Source organism: Ambystoma mexicanum, chromosome 7p, assembly GCF_040938575.1.
Source record: "Ambystoma mexicanum isolate Mex_15411 chromosome 7p, UKY_AmexF1_1, whole genome shotgun sequence".
Lineage (NCBI taxonomy): Eukaryota > Metazoa > Chordata > Amphibia > Caudata > Ambystomatidae > Ambystoma > Ambystoma mexicanum.
Window position 1 is genome coordinate 469,285,689 of NC_090939.1, and position 17,861 is coordinate 469,303,549.

The window sequence follows — 17,861 nt, forward strand, 5'->3', positions numbered from 1 at the left end:
ACATTTTGGGAAAAGGAATTGTCTGTTTTTGTGTACCCAGTTTTCTATTCTTCAGGCATGTAATTGCATTCGGCTTGCAGATTACCATGTCCTCCAATTATACCATTGCATTGAAACATATCCATAGACAATGGATTGTGAAATGTCTAGCTTTGTCCATTCAACGTGCTCAGTATACATGCATGTAATAGTATCACATTTTTACAACTCCGTTACCTTATTGGAATATAATTCAAGCTTTGTGCGCTTGCATACACCTACATATGGCACCGTGGCAAAAGCAACAATTTTATATAAAGTTATGCCCCTGGAGGGACATATAAATGAGCCTGGCACTGGCTCTTATAGGTGGCAAATATTGGTGGCATAGATTTCGGTCTATTATGCATCACTCCAGTGAGTAAGTAGCTTCCAATGGTAAGTGCAATATTGCAATGTACAAATCTGTGCAGATGTAAAATGCATTAGCTGAAAGCCTTGCATGGAATTAAGTGGCGCTCCTGATGGGTATCAGCTTTAGCATTTTCAGTTGTTTAGTACTGACTACATCTCCACAAAAATGGCAAACAGGTGCATTTTGGTTCTTGATATGAAGGCTTTTAACTATCATATATGTGTAGTAAGTTCATTGACTCATAAGGTTCTAACGTAACAAATTGGTGTTGCACATTCGCAGGTTCAAAATTGCTTTTTGTTTAGAATAGCCAGCGTATGAGTAGTAGAAACTATAAGCATTAGGTTCCTCTGTGGCTGGTGGCCACTACTACCAACATGGTGGATCCCTATGGCCATAGGCTCAGCATTAGAAGTGTTCAAGTACTGACTGTATTTAAATCCAAGCAGCAAACAGGATCTCTTAGTTCCTTGATGTGACGCTGAAAGGCTTTGATGCGATATGTGAGTAACATGATGTGTGTTTGGGGCACAGTTAATGTGGTTGCAGCATTTAGATGGACCAAATATCTAATAGCATGTTCTCTGTGACTTTCTTTGGTGATTCGCTTGACTGGGCGTACTACACGTGTATGGAATTCAGAGGGGCGTTCTGTGAAGTGCTCCTATCCCTCGGGATGATTGTTGGGGGTGTTTAACAAGGAATTGTTACCAAACTTGGTGATTGGTCAATAATCATCTCCCTCCTTGTCGGTTCCCTTATTACCAAGAGGGCGTTTTTTTAACATTGCAGGTAGGCTGCAATTGGTTGTTATTGCATCTAATAAGATGGAATTAACCTTGCATTAATGATATTTTGCAGTTAGGACACTATTATGTTGCACAATACATTACTAAAACTCAGATACAGTGTTATATTTAAGTTTTGATGTGATTGCTGCTTTGGCAGTGGGTACATGTGTGTGTGGCGCATGCACTCAACGTGTTTGACAAATGACCAACTCATTTGAATTTTCACAAATTGCATTAATGACATCCAAGATTGAATAATATAAAGATTTCTCTGTCAACTTGTTTCTTTTTCTCCCATTTATCTCTCTAATGTGTGGTCAATCATATCCAATCGGCATGATACTCTGTATCCTTTACAAAATTGCATATCTAGTTTTCTGTATTATGTGTTGCCTTTACTTTGGCAATTTGTGTTTTGGTCCATATATAATTGATCATGATTGCATTAATTTATGCTACTCTTGGCAAAAACTGTTTCACCCCAGATACATCTGGATTTGTAATTACACATGAATGATTTGTTGTCTCAATCATGCACTTGTTATTTTGCATGTAACTTGTGATTTTGTGAATAGTAGCCTGGAAGAAGACCGTTGAGTTGAAGCATGTGTTGTCTATATTCATCCTGATATTTTCTTTCTGTGCACATTAAATTAATTGCAGATGTGCAGTGTGGCTGTGTAACTTTCTCCATATATCACTATGGATTTCGACTTTCTGACTTCCTCTCTTAGATCTCTCCCTGTTCCTGCAATGAAAGTTAGACATTTGGGAGTATCATGACAGCCACCCTATCAATGGACGCCCAGGTCTCATCTTGTATGCCAGTCTGGGTTTTTCCATTTGAAGATATTGAGACAAGTCTTCCATTTTATAGCATCTGTTCTACGGCCACTAGTTGTAGCTGCTATGATATCCAGCCACCTGGACTATTGCAATTCACTCTGCTTGTTCAGCCGAAGGGGCTGATCCTTCGCTTGTAGCGCCTCCAGAATTTTGCAGCCCGGGTAGCGACTGGATTACCTTATGGTGCCCATGTCTCCCCGGTTCTGCGTCGTATGCACTGGCTACCGGTGGCCCAGCTCATTGATTTCAAGGCACTCTGTATCGTGCTCGTGCATCGTGCTCTGCATGGACAAGGGGCAGAATATCTATGTACTAAATTCTCTCGCTATCTTCCCAGGCATTCCCTGAGGCCTGAGTCGGCCGCCCTGCTGTGTGTCCCATCATTTTGCTGTGTCAGACTTGGTGGACATGCCTTTTCCATTGCAGCAGCACAATTGTGGAACAAGCTGCCCGGTGAATTGAAAAATATCCATAATCATCTGGTTTTTAGGAAGGCTCTTAAAACTCATCTTTTCTAATCTTGAAGGCTATTGATATAATGGTGTGTGCTTGGGCCTCTTTCTACTCTCCAGCGCCATGATGCCTTTGGCGACCGTGCGCTATACAAGAAACCCTAACATAACATAACATGTATTCTTGCCTTGTATGTCGTGGGCACAGGTTCCATTAACACACAACCACCAGCAGCAGGCATTTACTTTTTGGTTGAATTAAGTTACAGTTTACTAATTGCCTTAGGCATAGTCAAGCGCACTTGGCTCCGGCTTGTTGCCCTTTATGGTTCTATGCAATATTGTAACATGGTAAGTGTCGCTATGCACAAAGTTTATATCCTGAAATTAAACTACCCTAACATAGAGGAAAGGCTGAGTCTGTCTTGCCAGTATTTGGAACTGTGACCTGGCATGTGAACACATATCCCTTCAGCAAGTGCTTGACAAACAGTGCTATCGTCTCAAGCACTCTGCCACTCAAACCTATCAAAACGTATTTCTACTTTGGTTATTGTATGTGATCAATAGATTCACCAAGCTGTACTGTAGTGAACACACAAACTGTATGTACTACTGTGATGTTGGAAATGCCTTATGGAGGTACAGGGCCTCCCAGTCCTTCTCCTTGCACTTCTCTGTGTGTGTTATCTCTGTTTTCTGCCACTGAGGTGCAGCATGGACCTCTGACAGTGCAGCTATTTGTTTTATCTTTTGGTGAACAACACCCGTGGGATACCCTTATGACACCCATGAGTGGGGGTACCCCCTTGTACCACTTATCTGTGTTTTTGGGCACCTGTGTGCTGACCACAGAGCAGGGCATGGGCTGGTGGCAGCTATTTGCTGACTTGGCAGTGGCTCTGAGTGTCCTCCATTTTAGGACACTCAGGCCCTGCCTTCCTGATAGAAGGCAAGATGTCCACTGTGACCTCTTGGTTTCTATTGCCTTTTACACAGTTTGCAAAATTCCTGGGAGGTCCTGGGAAGCCTTCACTCTGGCCCTTCCTCCTGAGTGGCTGTTGGGTGGAGACACCATACGTTTATCTGTTCTCTTTACTCCTCACTGACTGTTGGTTGGAAATTCCATATATGGCTCTTGGCCTGCCTCCTGTCAGACTGACTGGTGCCTTCCCAGGGGCTGTGATTTGTGGTTACACCCTAGGGGTGAGACATGTATGAATGGAGTCTGAAGTGAACTCACATACTGTGTTGTGGGTGTCTGGTTTCTGTGTGTGTGACACAATGAATGAGACAGCCCTGATTGAAACTGACATGAATGCAGTGTAGTGTGCTTAAAGGGTGGGTACTTACCCCAATCCTCATTCTTTGTTATGGGTTCCTTTGTGGAATGAATGGATCAATGCCTATGGCCCTGATTGGCTGCTTGCCTGCATGAATGCCCTTATGCGTGATTGGCTGACTGAGCCCGGCCAAAACATGATTGGGGAAGCCTGTGGCCTCGTTCAGAAGGGATGTGACCAAGTACTTTGGACTGGACTTCCCCATTTGGGTTGGGACCAAGCCTGATTTGCATATGGTCTTTCCCCTTTTGGAATGGTTTGGCAGGTGAAGAACGATGGTCTAGAGGGTTGCCCAGAGCAATGCCAGAGGTTTGCACTAATTCCAAACCCGCAAGCCATCACCTCTTTTGTTTTGTGTAAGTCACCCCGAGTGGGTCCTGTGCCTGCTGGGCCTAGAGACCCAAGCTACTCCTCACTGATGATGCCCAACAAGGCTAAAACATGTTTGGGGATGCTCGTGGTTTCTTGCAGAAGGGATGTGACCAGGTAGTTTGGGCTGAACTGCCCCATTTGGGGTCGGACCAATCCTGCTTTGCATATAGTCTTTCCTCATTTGTAATAGCTTGGCAGACGAAGAACGATGTTCTAGGGGGTTGCCCAGAGCAATGTCATAGGTTACGATTAATTCCAAACCTTCCAGTCATGGTCTGGAGGGTTGCTCAGAGCAATGCCAGAGGTCAGGATTAATTCCAAACCTTCCAGCCATTACCTCTTTTGTTTTGCGAGTGTTATCATGTCTGTCTACAGACCCTTTTCAGAGAATGGGTATTTTTGCTAGTTTACATATATAAATGACTTCCACACAAAGTAAATGCAACAAAATGAATTACAATGAAGAGATGCACTTCAATGAGACAACTCAACACCCATGAGATAAGTTCTTATAAAGGGAGCTATTTTGGTTGGCACAGTAAAGCGGCACCGGTCAGAAGGCATGGGAGTTTAAATAAGCAAGGCCCATAAGGCTCTGCCTACATGAGAGCGCAGAAGGTATCAAAGCACGAAATTAGAGAGGGTGAGGATGTCTAAACGAGGAATGGAGCAGCGAACGATAACCATGACCAAGGGAGAAGGCGATCCACAAGCAAGGTTTATCAGGAGATGGTACCATGTTCATACCATGTTCATTAAATGTTGATTTCTAAAAGGTCCAGAAAACCGCTATTACTAGTCCCCGTTTACAATGAAAAACACTTTAAACACAGTTCTCTTTAATCGGCCTGGCCAACAAATCCTGCAAATTCTCGCCCCAGACCAACACTCCAACCTGTCTGATAGATATCCTTAGCAACCGCGCAGATTCCATGTGCACATTATTGAAATAATAGCTATTGGTCAACCCATTAGTTCATGCAAAAACGGATTGCAGTCTAAGAGAATAAAATGCCATGGGATAGTCTTGTTCCCTAACCCACCTTCCTCATAGCTCTCACGTGAACCTGTTCATAGTTGAGTGCAGAGCCTAAAACATGTGCTCCCACCTTTTTATGTGTACTCTAATTCGAATAGATAATCTCTGGCTTTAACCTGTCTGCGACACTTCTAAATGTTCAAGTCTTTTCAATCTGGCACAGGGTAAGTCAGATTCCTCTAAAAGTGCCTGCTATTTTAAAATAGCTCAGCGGGTTGATGCCTTTGCTGCAGAGACATGTGTGTATACTGAATGAAACGGCTTTGAACCCCAGCCGGTTAGAATGAAATGTGTATTCTCTGACAATAATGAAGTATGTTGAGTTGGGTAATGACTAACATGGTAATGACTAATTTGGTACAATTTTTTCTTTTCATACCTATTTTCTTGCCTTGATGATTCCACGAGGACTAGCTAAAAAACATGTCTGCGACTGCAACTTGTTCCATCCACATCATCTCTGCACACAGCTCAGTGACTCCTGTGAGCCCTACACACCGTACAAAATATAATATATTCCACCACGTACACACACCAACAAAACACACATAGAGACAGATGAACCCCACGAGAAAACTATATGACACACCTCCCTCTCAGTTTCTGGTGACCCGCACAGCTGATTGGTGCAGCTGCGGGTCATACAAGGAAGCCCCCTAGGGAGGGCACAGAAAACAGAGCCCCACTCAACCGACCGGAAGCGCCAAGTGGACCAGAATGCCCAAGTGAACAGTTGTGCGGCCTCCTATTGCCCTTCTCCCTCCTAGGCCTTAAAATTGCTCCTCTGGCCACTCTCTTTACTCCCCACCCATGCCTCACGCTCGTGCTGCCCTGTGCAGCACTCTCCAACTCGAGGCTGCTTGGTTCCTGACAAACGGGCAGTAGGCAAATTGAATCCCAGCCCATTGAGCTGCAGCTTGGCTAAAGTTAATAAATGGAGGCCGATTCAGATGCAGCTATGGGGAAGAAACACGTGAACAATCTATTTGAAGGCATCAATAACTCCCTGGCTATTGCATGATTTTTCTTAATAGCTCGGTGATGTATGCCTTGGCATTTGACTTATTTGATGCAACCAGCATTAAGGGGGGCAGGGGGGATAGAAGTGCTCAGAGGATTGGGTAGGTAGAGGTGGCAACTGGACAGGGCATTAGGCACCGTAGAGCCTGTGGAAAGGGAATGATGCAGACATGGGGAGGAACCATACTAATAAATCACACTATTAGTCAGTTGCCGTTTTATGGTGGTCATATTTTCATTCAGTTTCCGGTTGTTAATCACAAACGCTCTAATTTTAAGCAATTACATGTTCTACTCGCACTTGCTAATATCTAATCACTTACATGTATTCTCGAAGACTTGCCGTGTTACACTTGAACCAGTTCATCCCTAAACGTGTGCATGTTATGCTTGATCATATTGATCTCCGATAGGATATATGTTATGCTTTTGCATGTAATTATTCTTATTTAAAATCAACACCGCAGGAAGCGCATTTACATTTCCAATGTATTTGTGTTGGTGAATAATTAAAGTTAGTATGGTGCCATTAAACACGTGCATATATCAAGCTGAAGATGTCCTCCCAGCCTTCACTGCAAACAATAAGCAGCCAGGTAAGATGCGTATTGAAACTGTGTTAACTCGAGAGTCAGTGCTGGGGTCATTGCTTCAAGTGCGATAACTATTGAAAAAGGCACAATGTGTCTAGTGCTTGCTTTGACCTTTTTGAATGAAATGCAGTACAGAAAATAAACTTGATATGATTTCAACAAAAGCCAATGTAATCACTTTTCTTTGACAATTCACCCCCCCCCATGCAAGGTAAAGAGATGGGAGGAAAGCACACAGTTCTCAGGAATGCAATCAAATATAATTCAGTTCCCCCCTAGCAAGCTTAGAGGAAAACAGGAAGGAGTTTTAAACACAGGCAATATACTTTAATGTGGTATGCAAACAAGTGAAAAATATGATAAAATGATTTTAATTCCCTCTAGAGGTTCAGGGTGGGTGACAGCTACTTTGTATTAGTTCAGGATCACTTTAGCAATGCTCTATGAATGATTGTCAGGTTGCAAACGAATTTCAGCAAAGGAAAGCAAGGACAAATATTTTTACACGTGGCTGAAATTAAACAAAATGTCAAATCGCAGCAATTTAGTCGCGTGCGTTGAGCTCTATAAGGGGTAGCAAGGCGTTTGAAAGCTTAGAATCTCAGCTTCGAAATAAAAGTTAAATCTCGCTTCTATCACAAACAGTTCCGGAGATACGGCCGATTTAGTAAAGGTAGTTTTTCGGATTTAAAATTTTAAAGCTCAGAATAACAGATGACAGTTTTCAGGTTTAAAGATGACAGAATGACACGATTCTAGGAGGCAGTTCTAAATAGGTTAAAATAGTTTGGATTAGATTATTTTAAACTAAGAGATTGGTTTTGCACAGTTCTGGCGGTACTCACACTATATTTTGGACAGGAATGCGACTTCGCCACGGATCGGGTCAGGATTGGTCTGCGATTCCCTCGCCACGGACGGTCTCTGCCTGGTTCTGCTCACTGGATAATTCTACCTTCTGGGTCAGCTCTGCTAGTGGCACTGCACAGCGGTCTGGATCTCTGGTTCTGACAAAAGTCTCGGCACTGCACGGCGGTCTGGTCCCTGGTTCTGACAAAAGTTCTTGGCAAAAATTCAAACAGCTCGCCCGGCTGTTGAATAGTTTGCAAATGATTTGGAGGCCTGCTGAAAAAGGATTCAGCTTGTGGATTCAGGCCTCTGTGATACAAATTCTGGAGTTCATTTCTGGTCTCTGGAGATTGATAGATTTGAAGTCTGGATCTCTGGATGTGAAGTCTGAAGTCAAAATGCTCTGCAGAAAGTGAAAAAGAACCTCCTATCTAGCTTCCAGTGGCTCTTTTTATGTGTTTAGAAAGTGGGTGGGTTGGCTAATTCTGCATGCCCAACCCACTAAGGGTTCTGATAGGTTGAAGAGTTTTCTGTGCTCTCATTGGAGAACAGAGTTGTGTGTCAGAATGAGTCATGAGGTGTCATCTTTATGGCATACAGAAAGAACACTCCCCTTTGCTCTTACCTTAGAAAATCATTTTCATAACTAAATACCTTTCCCAGATACACAAGTGGTTGACATTGCATACACACATCATATATCACATAAGGTAGTCTCTGTTCCAACTCTGATGTTTCTAAGAGCTTGTATTAAGAAATGGCAACTTATTTTCGTTTTTAGGGGTTTTTTCAACATTGGTTTTTCATCAAAAATTACACAAATGTACACCCCCCTTCTACCCATATTCCAGTACTTTACTATGTCTCTAGCATAAGCCCAGTGTCTGTAATATCAATAAATAGCGGGGTTTGGTCTTAGAACATGGTACAGAGTTGAATCAAGTCTTGAATTGTGGGTACATTTCTTAGATTAAGGTTCTCCAAATTGCACATTTTTGTGAGCTTAATACCATTTTTTAGAAGCATTTAACTTAAACATATATTTGCTGCAATATGATTCCACAAAAGTGTCTGAGTCCACCCCCAGAAACTTGGGAGTACCACATGTCTCTCCTCTCCCAGGCAGGGCTCTGTTTGCAGTCCACACTGAAAATCAACATACCCCATTCAATTGCAAGAGTCTATTGTGTCGGCTGAGGTCAGCGGGCCAGGGGGCCACTCTGCATTTGGTTAGCATGAACCTGTGATTTCCTGGGCTGTTGTGTGGGTCTCTGAGGTGAGAAGGTTTCCCAGCCTCTTGGCCTGTTAATGCAATCAGATTGTCTCTGGGAACAGCAGGTGGTTAAGAGTTTTAATTAACCAGCGGGCCTTTGAAGTTTCCAGCTGTCTCAGGAGGCTGATTAGCTTCTGAGGTAGCAGTTCTCCTGTGAGAGTTTAGACCGCTAGCGCCGGTTTGTGGACAAAGCTGGTACTGCACCCATTTTTGGGATCTGTCTTGAATTAATGCATTTCAATAGAGAGGTCTTTTGCTTGATAGTATAGGATCCTTGCTTAACATTGTTTTGATGGCATCCTTACAGTAGAGTGGTGATGTGGAACCCCCCACAAGAAGGTATCTTTAGAGTGGTCTTGTGCCCATGATTTTAGCAACTTTTTGACATGAATAAAAACAGATTTTGAACAGAGCCATCTTTCTTTGCACTGGTGGGTGGCAGATTAGGTGACCATTTTGGTGTGCGCAAACTGCGCGGTTCTCCTGGATTCTGGCCTGAATGTGGGCAGCGACAGCTCATCCCCACATCTACCCGGTCTATTGATTTAGTTTGTTCTGGGATAGAATAATGAGCGGCGAGAGCTCATCCCAACATCTACCCAGTCTATTGATTCAACATGGGTCAAAACCCTTGACAGGGTCATGGTGAAGTTAGTGGGTCCAGAAGGTCATACCAATAAACATTGGTACTTTACAGCACTGGCTTTGGAGCAGCAACTACATCAAGTCTGGGTCTGGGAAAGAACAGCACTGTAAGTACCTCTCTAGTTCCCAGGCAGGCAGAGACGTTTTCATGGGAGGGCAAAAGGGGGACTTGCCCTAAGCCCCCTCCTTGGAGGGGCGACCGACAAGGCAGCATGATCGAAAGAAGTAAGAGTCCATTGTTCACCAGACTTAAAATAGCACACATCAGGATATTTGATGGCATGCTGCTGAGGCTCCAAACCTATTTCCTGTCTGTGTTGACAACAACATTCCGCATTGAACAATTCTTCATGTAATGCTTTCTGTGTTCACTGTGGTATAAATGGTGTGTTTGTTCCTTACATCAAAACTCCTGTAGCATTCTTTCCTTTGTGTTGGAATTATGTTGATCATGTGCAATAGCCGAAGTTGAAATGGATATTGATAAATTGAGTGCCACAATGGTTCAGAAGTTAGCTCAGTGTGTTAAGCACTCATTGCAGGAATGTGTGTTCATATGCAAGATTAGAATGGCACATTCCAGCAAGGCTCACGGAGCCTTTCCTATGTCTGAAGTTTATAAACCTGCCCGCATATGTACTTGGTTTTGCAGCACAACAGGTGCTAGTATCAGCAATGTACCTGCACCAGATAGGGGTTTCTATAAAAACTAACATCTCATCCGCAGGGTTAACGTCTAGAAATCGGATTGTTCAGATGGGGTGTTGTAAAACCGAGCCGGCACATCCGATGATGAGCATAAACTGTTAGTCCAACAGGTGAATAGGTACCCAAATTCAAGACTGTGGAACCAAAGCATTCATGCTTGTATCCTGGATTTGCCAGCAGACGATATAGCGATCCCGGTCAAATCATCTAATATCTCGCAATATATCTGTCCTGTCTTCTGTGAGGTTTGCCTTCTCCCATGTTGGTGCCATTGTTTAGCCCATTACTTGATCTTTCTTTTTATGTAGGCCATTTGAGTGGAAGGGTTTGTTGACTGAGGAGGGGGGACCAGATGTTGCAGGCCTCAGCAAGCATATTTTAAGGTCTTCTCATTTGACAGAAAAAAAGTCTTATTTGTACAAGCCAAAGATTTTTCTGAACGTTTATAAATGACAATTTCACAAGCCAGTGTTGTCTAAGTATTTCCGTCTTTAAAATACAAAAGACAAACCCAGATTTAACCCCTGGAGTGCCAGACTATTATGCAAGTCTATGAAAAAAGGACAAGCATACTCGTCCTTGGCACTTAAGGGTTAAATCTGTTAAATCACATTGATTGGTATGCTGGTACTTATATACTTCCCTAAATGATGGAGAGAATGGAGCTAAAATCATTCCCATTGGGCGTAAACACCCTTCTATAATATTTTTTTTAAAAAATTGTCATGTTTGGTAATGTGATTTGTGTACTTTCCAAGTCAGTTTAATAAAATGAAATTATTTTAGTTCATGGTTAGAACTGGTAAAAAAGTGTTCAAATGCAGAAATTGCAGAGTTGGCAGAAATCCCAGCTTCACCCCTTAACCAAGGTGTGATCCTGGGCATCTCATTTAATCTTGTATTTCATAACCTCTCAAAATTGCCAGTCCCTAATCCTTTCAAAGTTGTCAGCCCTTCAGAGTGATTTCCTTCTGAGGGTATGATCTTCAAAAAAGCCTCACTCATGGTTTCACTGGCTTTAGTGTTGCTTCCACTATAACAGTGAGCCTTGAGATATTGCACACCATAAGCACTTGTTCCTTTGATCTGTAATGACAACACTATTTGAAAACCATGTCCCACTTCTAACCTCAGTCTGTCTGAATACAGGCCCCTTCCTAGTAGCTTCTAATCTGCATCCACTATCCATGCTATGGTATGTGTAGCGTTTTCCTTCCTTCCAATTGTTCGCCACTATCTATGCTGGAGCACTTTTGCATTCTGTGAAGCAGCTAATATGAGTTCTCTGTCTATTCTGGATTACATGTATCTTTTACATATAGTCCTGCATTAATTCTACAGGCTGCATACCGTCCTGGATGCTATTGATAAAAAGTCTGCTGCATCTATACTAGAACAGAAGTAACCTCTTCGTAGACTGCTAATGTTGCCCTTCAAATGCTACTTGTTTATCATTCTTATTAGAGCAAGAATGAAGAGAGTAAGGGGATTTAAGGGGAGTAAACATGCATATTTCAAAAGCTTTGAGGCAGCCTATCAACCCATGGGTTGTGACCATAACTGGGGTCGGGAGCGGGGGGGATGGTTGCGCTTAGATATTGTTGATCACTTCATTCTTTTGGTTTGTTGGAAGGGGGCCCCAAAGATGTCCACGCGCAGGGCCCCAAAAGTGCTTAAAATGGCCCTGCAGGCAGGGTAACAATTAGGGCACATCCGATGGGGCAAGGTAAAAAAACTCAAACTACTCAACTCCAAAATGCCGTATTGCTCACATAGTCCTAACAGGTACCAGTGTCTACAGACTTGCTGTGGCTTTGTCATAGTACTTCTGTTTAGCACCGGTGGTATATTGAATGCAGAACAGCACTTCCCGGGATGCAGGGAAGCAGAGTAATGCATCTGGGAAATGCCATTTATCTGCAGTGTCTGGGTAATCCTTAGTCCTGGTGAAGTTATGGCCATGACCACTCACCTACTATTGGACCAGGTCTCGATAGGCATAGTGTAAGAGACAACGGGCGAGAGAACTATAGGATGGAAGAGGAATTTGGTGAGCATGGGGTAGGAAAAAGGTGGTGCTGGGGAGAAAGGCAGAGACAGATGTACTATTAGAGACCAAGGGTAAGAGTAGGACATTGTGAAAGAACCATGCCATAAGAGAGCCATAGGTTGTGAAACATAGGGTGAGATTGGCCATCGGAATGTCAGATAGTACAAAAGTGGCCTGTGCTGAGAGAAGGATAGGTTGAGACAGCATGGGTTTGATAGAAATATGGAATGAGCAGGGCATGCGGGTGGAGGGACATAAAGTGAGAGGTAGAGACCTAGACTGACGTGCATAGAATGAGAGATGAATATGGTGAGGGAAATAGGAGGACACAGGAGGAGATGGTCAAATGGTGCGCGTGGCATTCAGTGAGAGGTATCGGGGTAATGGAGTAATGTGATAGAGCTGAGATGCTTAATGTGACAGAGCCTAGAGGCATACTGTTGGAGGGGCATAGAGACAGAGAGAGATAGATGGACAGTTGTAATACATACTGCGTGTCAAGGAGAGATGGTGAGTAAGGTTGGCATAGGATGATGGGCAGAGAACAATGAAAATAGTGTGTAGATTTGATCTCAAAATCTTCCTGCAAAGGTTTCTGGTGACAAATATATTCAGTCTGCATTGAAATTCAGCAGCACATGAAGAGGAAAGCGCAGAGCGCAGGGAACACAACACACTGACCTGTAAGATTAAGCCGTTCCTTCTTCCCAAGGACATCCAAACCATGGCACAGACTCTCGTGATTGGATACATTGATGGGGGTAACACTCTTCTCTCCGTGCTCCCTCCAATATATTATTATTATTATTGTTATTAGGGTATTTATTGAGTGTGGACACAGTTTCGGAACATAACGGTGCACTTAACAAGCCTTAGCAGGACGTACACAGCGAGGGAAGCAGATCGCAAGAGATCGACCTGGCAGTGCAACTGACTCCCCTCAAAGCAGTCCACCATGCAGCAGCCTGCCTTATTGCTGGTTCTAAAAATGTCTCCCACATCACCCCCATTCCGCGTGACCTACTCTGTCTTCCTATCCCCACCAGGATCCTTATCAAATTTTACTGTATCACATATAAGGAAACTATGGCCCAGACGCCTGCTTACCTTGAGCACAAACATAACACCACAGGCATGATCCTGTAGGACCGAGACCATTGCTAGGATGGATGTTAAACTAACCCACGTGGAAAAGACCATGACAAAGTCCTTCTCCTGCTATGCCCTGGCATACCGGACCACCACCCTGATGGCCATCTGGACCACTCCAACTCCCACGCAGTTCAGGAAGGAACTCAAAACCCTGCTCTTGAGGGATTTCCTCACAGTGACTTAGGTAGCTCTGACAACAGGTTCTACCCCACTCCGTACACACAATACGTGGCCCTCCATTTCCTTGAACTCTTGTCCAACACTTTGTTACTCTCGAGCTATATTTGCACTATATAAAATGCAAATACAAAAAATACAAAATATAGTGAATGGGGCCCAGTTGGGACTGGATTACATACACCAGTATGTAAAGGGGTCAGTCCATGAAAGTGGAACAGTACACAGTGCAGTTTGAGTTTACCTATATAGAAATACTTAAAATGTATGGCACAGAGATGTAGAAGGACCTGCCCGAGCCACCCTATTTTGGACAAGTTCCAGTGCTGAGATCAGAACCAATGTCTCCTCCTACTGCATTCCATATCACATGAGGGTGTGTAATCTCTGGGAAACAGGCAACCACACTACAACACCCCTTTGCATTTAGCAGAGCATGTTAAGGCCTCCCACAGAGCTCAGTATAAAGCACCCAACCATTTACCCAAAATACTGGTTGTCTGTTTCCCCGATTGAGATGCCTTCTTGGTGCCTAAATACTCCTCTATCTCTGTGCAAGTTCCATTATATGTTTTCGTGGTGTTTGTGTCTCTTTGATTGTTCATGTGCTGTGGGAGGGGGAGGGGTGACTGTAGTCCTCTGAAAGACACATGCAAGTGCCATTTTTTGTGTATGTATTTGTGACTTTTTTCAGATGCCCCTCACCATGCAAGATGATATTATGGAGGCTTGGCTCTTCTTGGAGGATTCCTCAGGCATACTGGTCAGGGGCTCCTTCATCTGTGCTGTGCCAGCTGGGGATTCTTTCCAGTTTTAGGCCCTTCTTCTGTGCCTGGGACCATAGTGTCTGCAAAGTGGAGTGCTCATCCAATTCCCGGTCCCCATCTCTTCATATTGACAGTATTTGGCTTTGGACTATCAAAGGAGGAGGACAAGTCAGATGTACAGCGTATGGGGAGCTGTGGGCAGAATCTATTTGTGTTTATTTCTAAAAGAAAAAAGACCTCCGTATTTGTGTTTTAGCTGGAAACAACGACTAATTTGGTCGGGTTTTCCAATAGATTTCCCTTCCTTATTGATTATTGTCCTTTTTTATTTCGGTTGTGGGAGAATTCTACCTATCTAAATACTCTCGAGCTCATTTTATTAAAATGAGTAAACAGGCGGCGGTGAGCCATTACGTGTTGACTTACATCTAGGCGGCTCCCTGCCAAAGTTCCATCATTTGCACAGCTGAGTTCAAAAGTGCAGGGCTGCCCGACATGGGAGCATGGCGGGCAGGGTTTCATTTCAATTGTGAACACTTCTTACCATGCATGCATGGTGAGCAGTGTTCACAAATACAATGAAATCCTGCCCAACTCAGAAACATGTCGGGCAGGGTTTAATTGTAATCGTGCAAGCTGCCTGTCGTGGGAGCACAATCGCCTGATTGCTTTATGCTGGTGCATAAACAGGTGGACTCCATAGGGATCTCCAGCATTTGCGCCGGCATGCAATTCTGCAGCATTTGTATAGCAGAGAGGAAGGGAGGTGGCAGAGACACAAGTTGCGTTCCACCCCTCCTCTCCACCATACAAATGATTAAAAAAGGGCATGTGAATGGAAGGAGTGTTACTCAAGGCTACCTTGTTAAGAGGACTCTATAGGATGATTTTGTAAAAAATGTAAATTGCCTTCAGGGGAATGCCATTGTTTGCATTTACGTGCTGTTGTGTCTCTGCATGCAATATTGTCATCACTCACAAAGCAGAGTTTAATAGTGAAGAGTCAACCAAGGTGAAATACATTTTAGTCTCCTCTTCATGATAAATAAAACACTGCCTCCAAATTACCCTCTGCAGGCAGTGTTTTTTAATGGATTCCTATGGCATCTGCCTGCTATGTAAGAGGTGTAAATGCGAAGCATATTCCATGGGAATCCTTTGGTTTTATGCCTGCATTAAAATACCATGCAGGTGTCCAACCAGGTGCTCTTCAAAGAGAGAGGAGGAAAGCAAAGGGGAGATGGAAAAGCTGCTTTGAGGAGGCAAAGCTTTTACATTTCCCTTTAACACACCGCCACATCAAAAATGACCCCCCTATGTGTCCCCTTTTCTTTTTAACTTTTACAGTTTGTATTGCTTCTGGTCTGTGTATAGGGCAGTTTGTTGGCAGCCAACCATATTTTTATACGTTTTCACAGTGCACTGCCATACTTTTTACGACAATGACGCCTTTTTCAGTACCATATATTCAAAAGGGCTGCTCCTGATTGTACAGGGGCTGTCCTTTGTGGCATCTTGCTTTTTGGCTTGCTGTAGTGTAACGCCTTTCTGTGGTATACAGCCCTAGATTCCAGGTCAGTGATTTGTGTGCACAAAACTGGTTGGAATCGGGGATGGAACTGCCTGGCCCCGATCCACATTCCAGTCAAGATATGTCTTTTGCGGGGCAGATGTGGGGCAGCTGTCTATCCACGATTGCACAGCCTCTGCCTGTTTGAATGGGGCAGATCCTCCCAATTGGAGGGGTGAGGCAGCCCCCAGCGTGAATTTGGGCTATTGGGATGGGGTCTGGAGCCATTCTGGATGTCGCCCACTGGATTCAAGAGGATGAAGACAATACAGACGAGAGCCGAAGGACTGCTGCTGAAGAACAAGCATTGTCAAAGCTACCCACTGGAGAAACTTCAGACCTTCCGTGATAAGTGAAGAACTTGAATGGTTGTCTTCTGCTCCTAGATTGGTGGGCCTAATCAGTCTTTGATACTGCCCTGCCATCGGTGGACTTCAGAGGTTTCACTGGAGCATCCCAAAGTCTAGCCATGCATTTAAGAGGCATTACCACTATACTGGACACTGTCCCAAGTGACATTTTGCTGATGACTTCATTGTGGTACAGGAAGCTGCTCAGCTGCAGCATCTGCTCTCCACCAAGAAGGGTGGCTTGTCTGGACCCTATGTTCTACTAACTCCAAAATTAGAGCCTGCCAGACCTTGACCAAGGTCACCCTGCCAGCTCATCTAGCGTGCAACATCATACTGTGGTCTTGCATTGTACGAGTTAAATTGGTCACCTTTCAGTGTCATCTGTCCTGTACAGCTGGTGGATTCTTAGAAGCATGTCTTCTTTCTGAGACTGGATGCACCTCCAGGCAGTCCAAAGCCCAACACAGAATACCATCTCTGCACCCTGAAACCTGGACGGCCTGCACCCAGACCAACAACGCTAGTACTTGGCCTCAGCAACACCTACATACCGTGGGTTGTCTTTCTGTGAATCAGAGTTTGAGGACCGGGATGCGGACCTGCCCCACCCAATTAGTATTTAGTAGGCCTATAGTCCAATCAACAATCACCTGATCTGTCTGGGTCTTGCAGGAATTACATGGAGACCTCACGACCTGCCCTGGAATCCACACGGTGCTTGCATACCATCTCTGGGGGAGTTTCAAACGGGGATCGGTCATTTTAATAAAAAAATTATTTCTGTAGTTCTATCATAAATCAAATGTACAAAACCAGAGCCAGATAGAAAAGGCTTTGGTGGAAGTGGCACTTGAACCCAGTCCTCATGACGTTTCACTTTACAGTGCAACACCATACAGGTGAATGCCGTGGAAGCTTAGATAATCATTGCCACATTCCCATAACTCACCATGACCTCAATAAGGGAAACCTTGACCATGTGCACTGTGGATTCTATGACAAGACTGGAGGCGAGCATTATGCTTCAACTTCTTTATTTACTACCCTTCAGCAGTTTCAACAAAACTATCTCAATCAATACCAAGAAATGTTCATATGTCCATATAACTTTCACTTTCAAAACTACAAATCCCAAAGTCTCTGTAGTCCTTCTCCTTCCAGCTCAGCTATGACCACATCCTGTCCCTGAGCTCCTCCTGTTCTTTTACTGCTCTTCACGCAGATAAGTCACATTCTCTTTGCCTCCCAGTTAATGTGTATATTCATTGCAGTAACATATGTCTAGATATAGTTCGACTTTATATAGCATGATGACTCTTGCTTGACATAGTCTCAGCGAGTTTTAATGAAGGAGCGCAAGCGTAGACTCAGTTAGCTCATTACGAGACATAGACAGCGCGTCGGTGGATGGGCGTGTTTGGTCGAGTTTTCTCGAGGGACTGAGTACTATTTTGGGGAAAGTAGTAG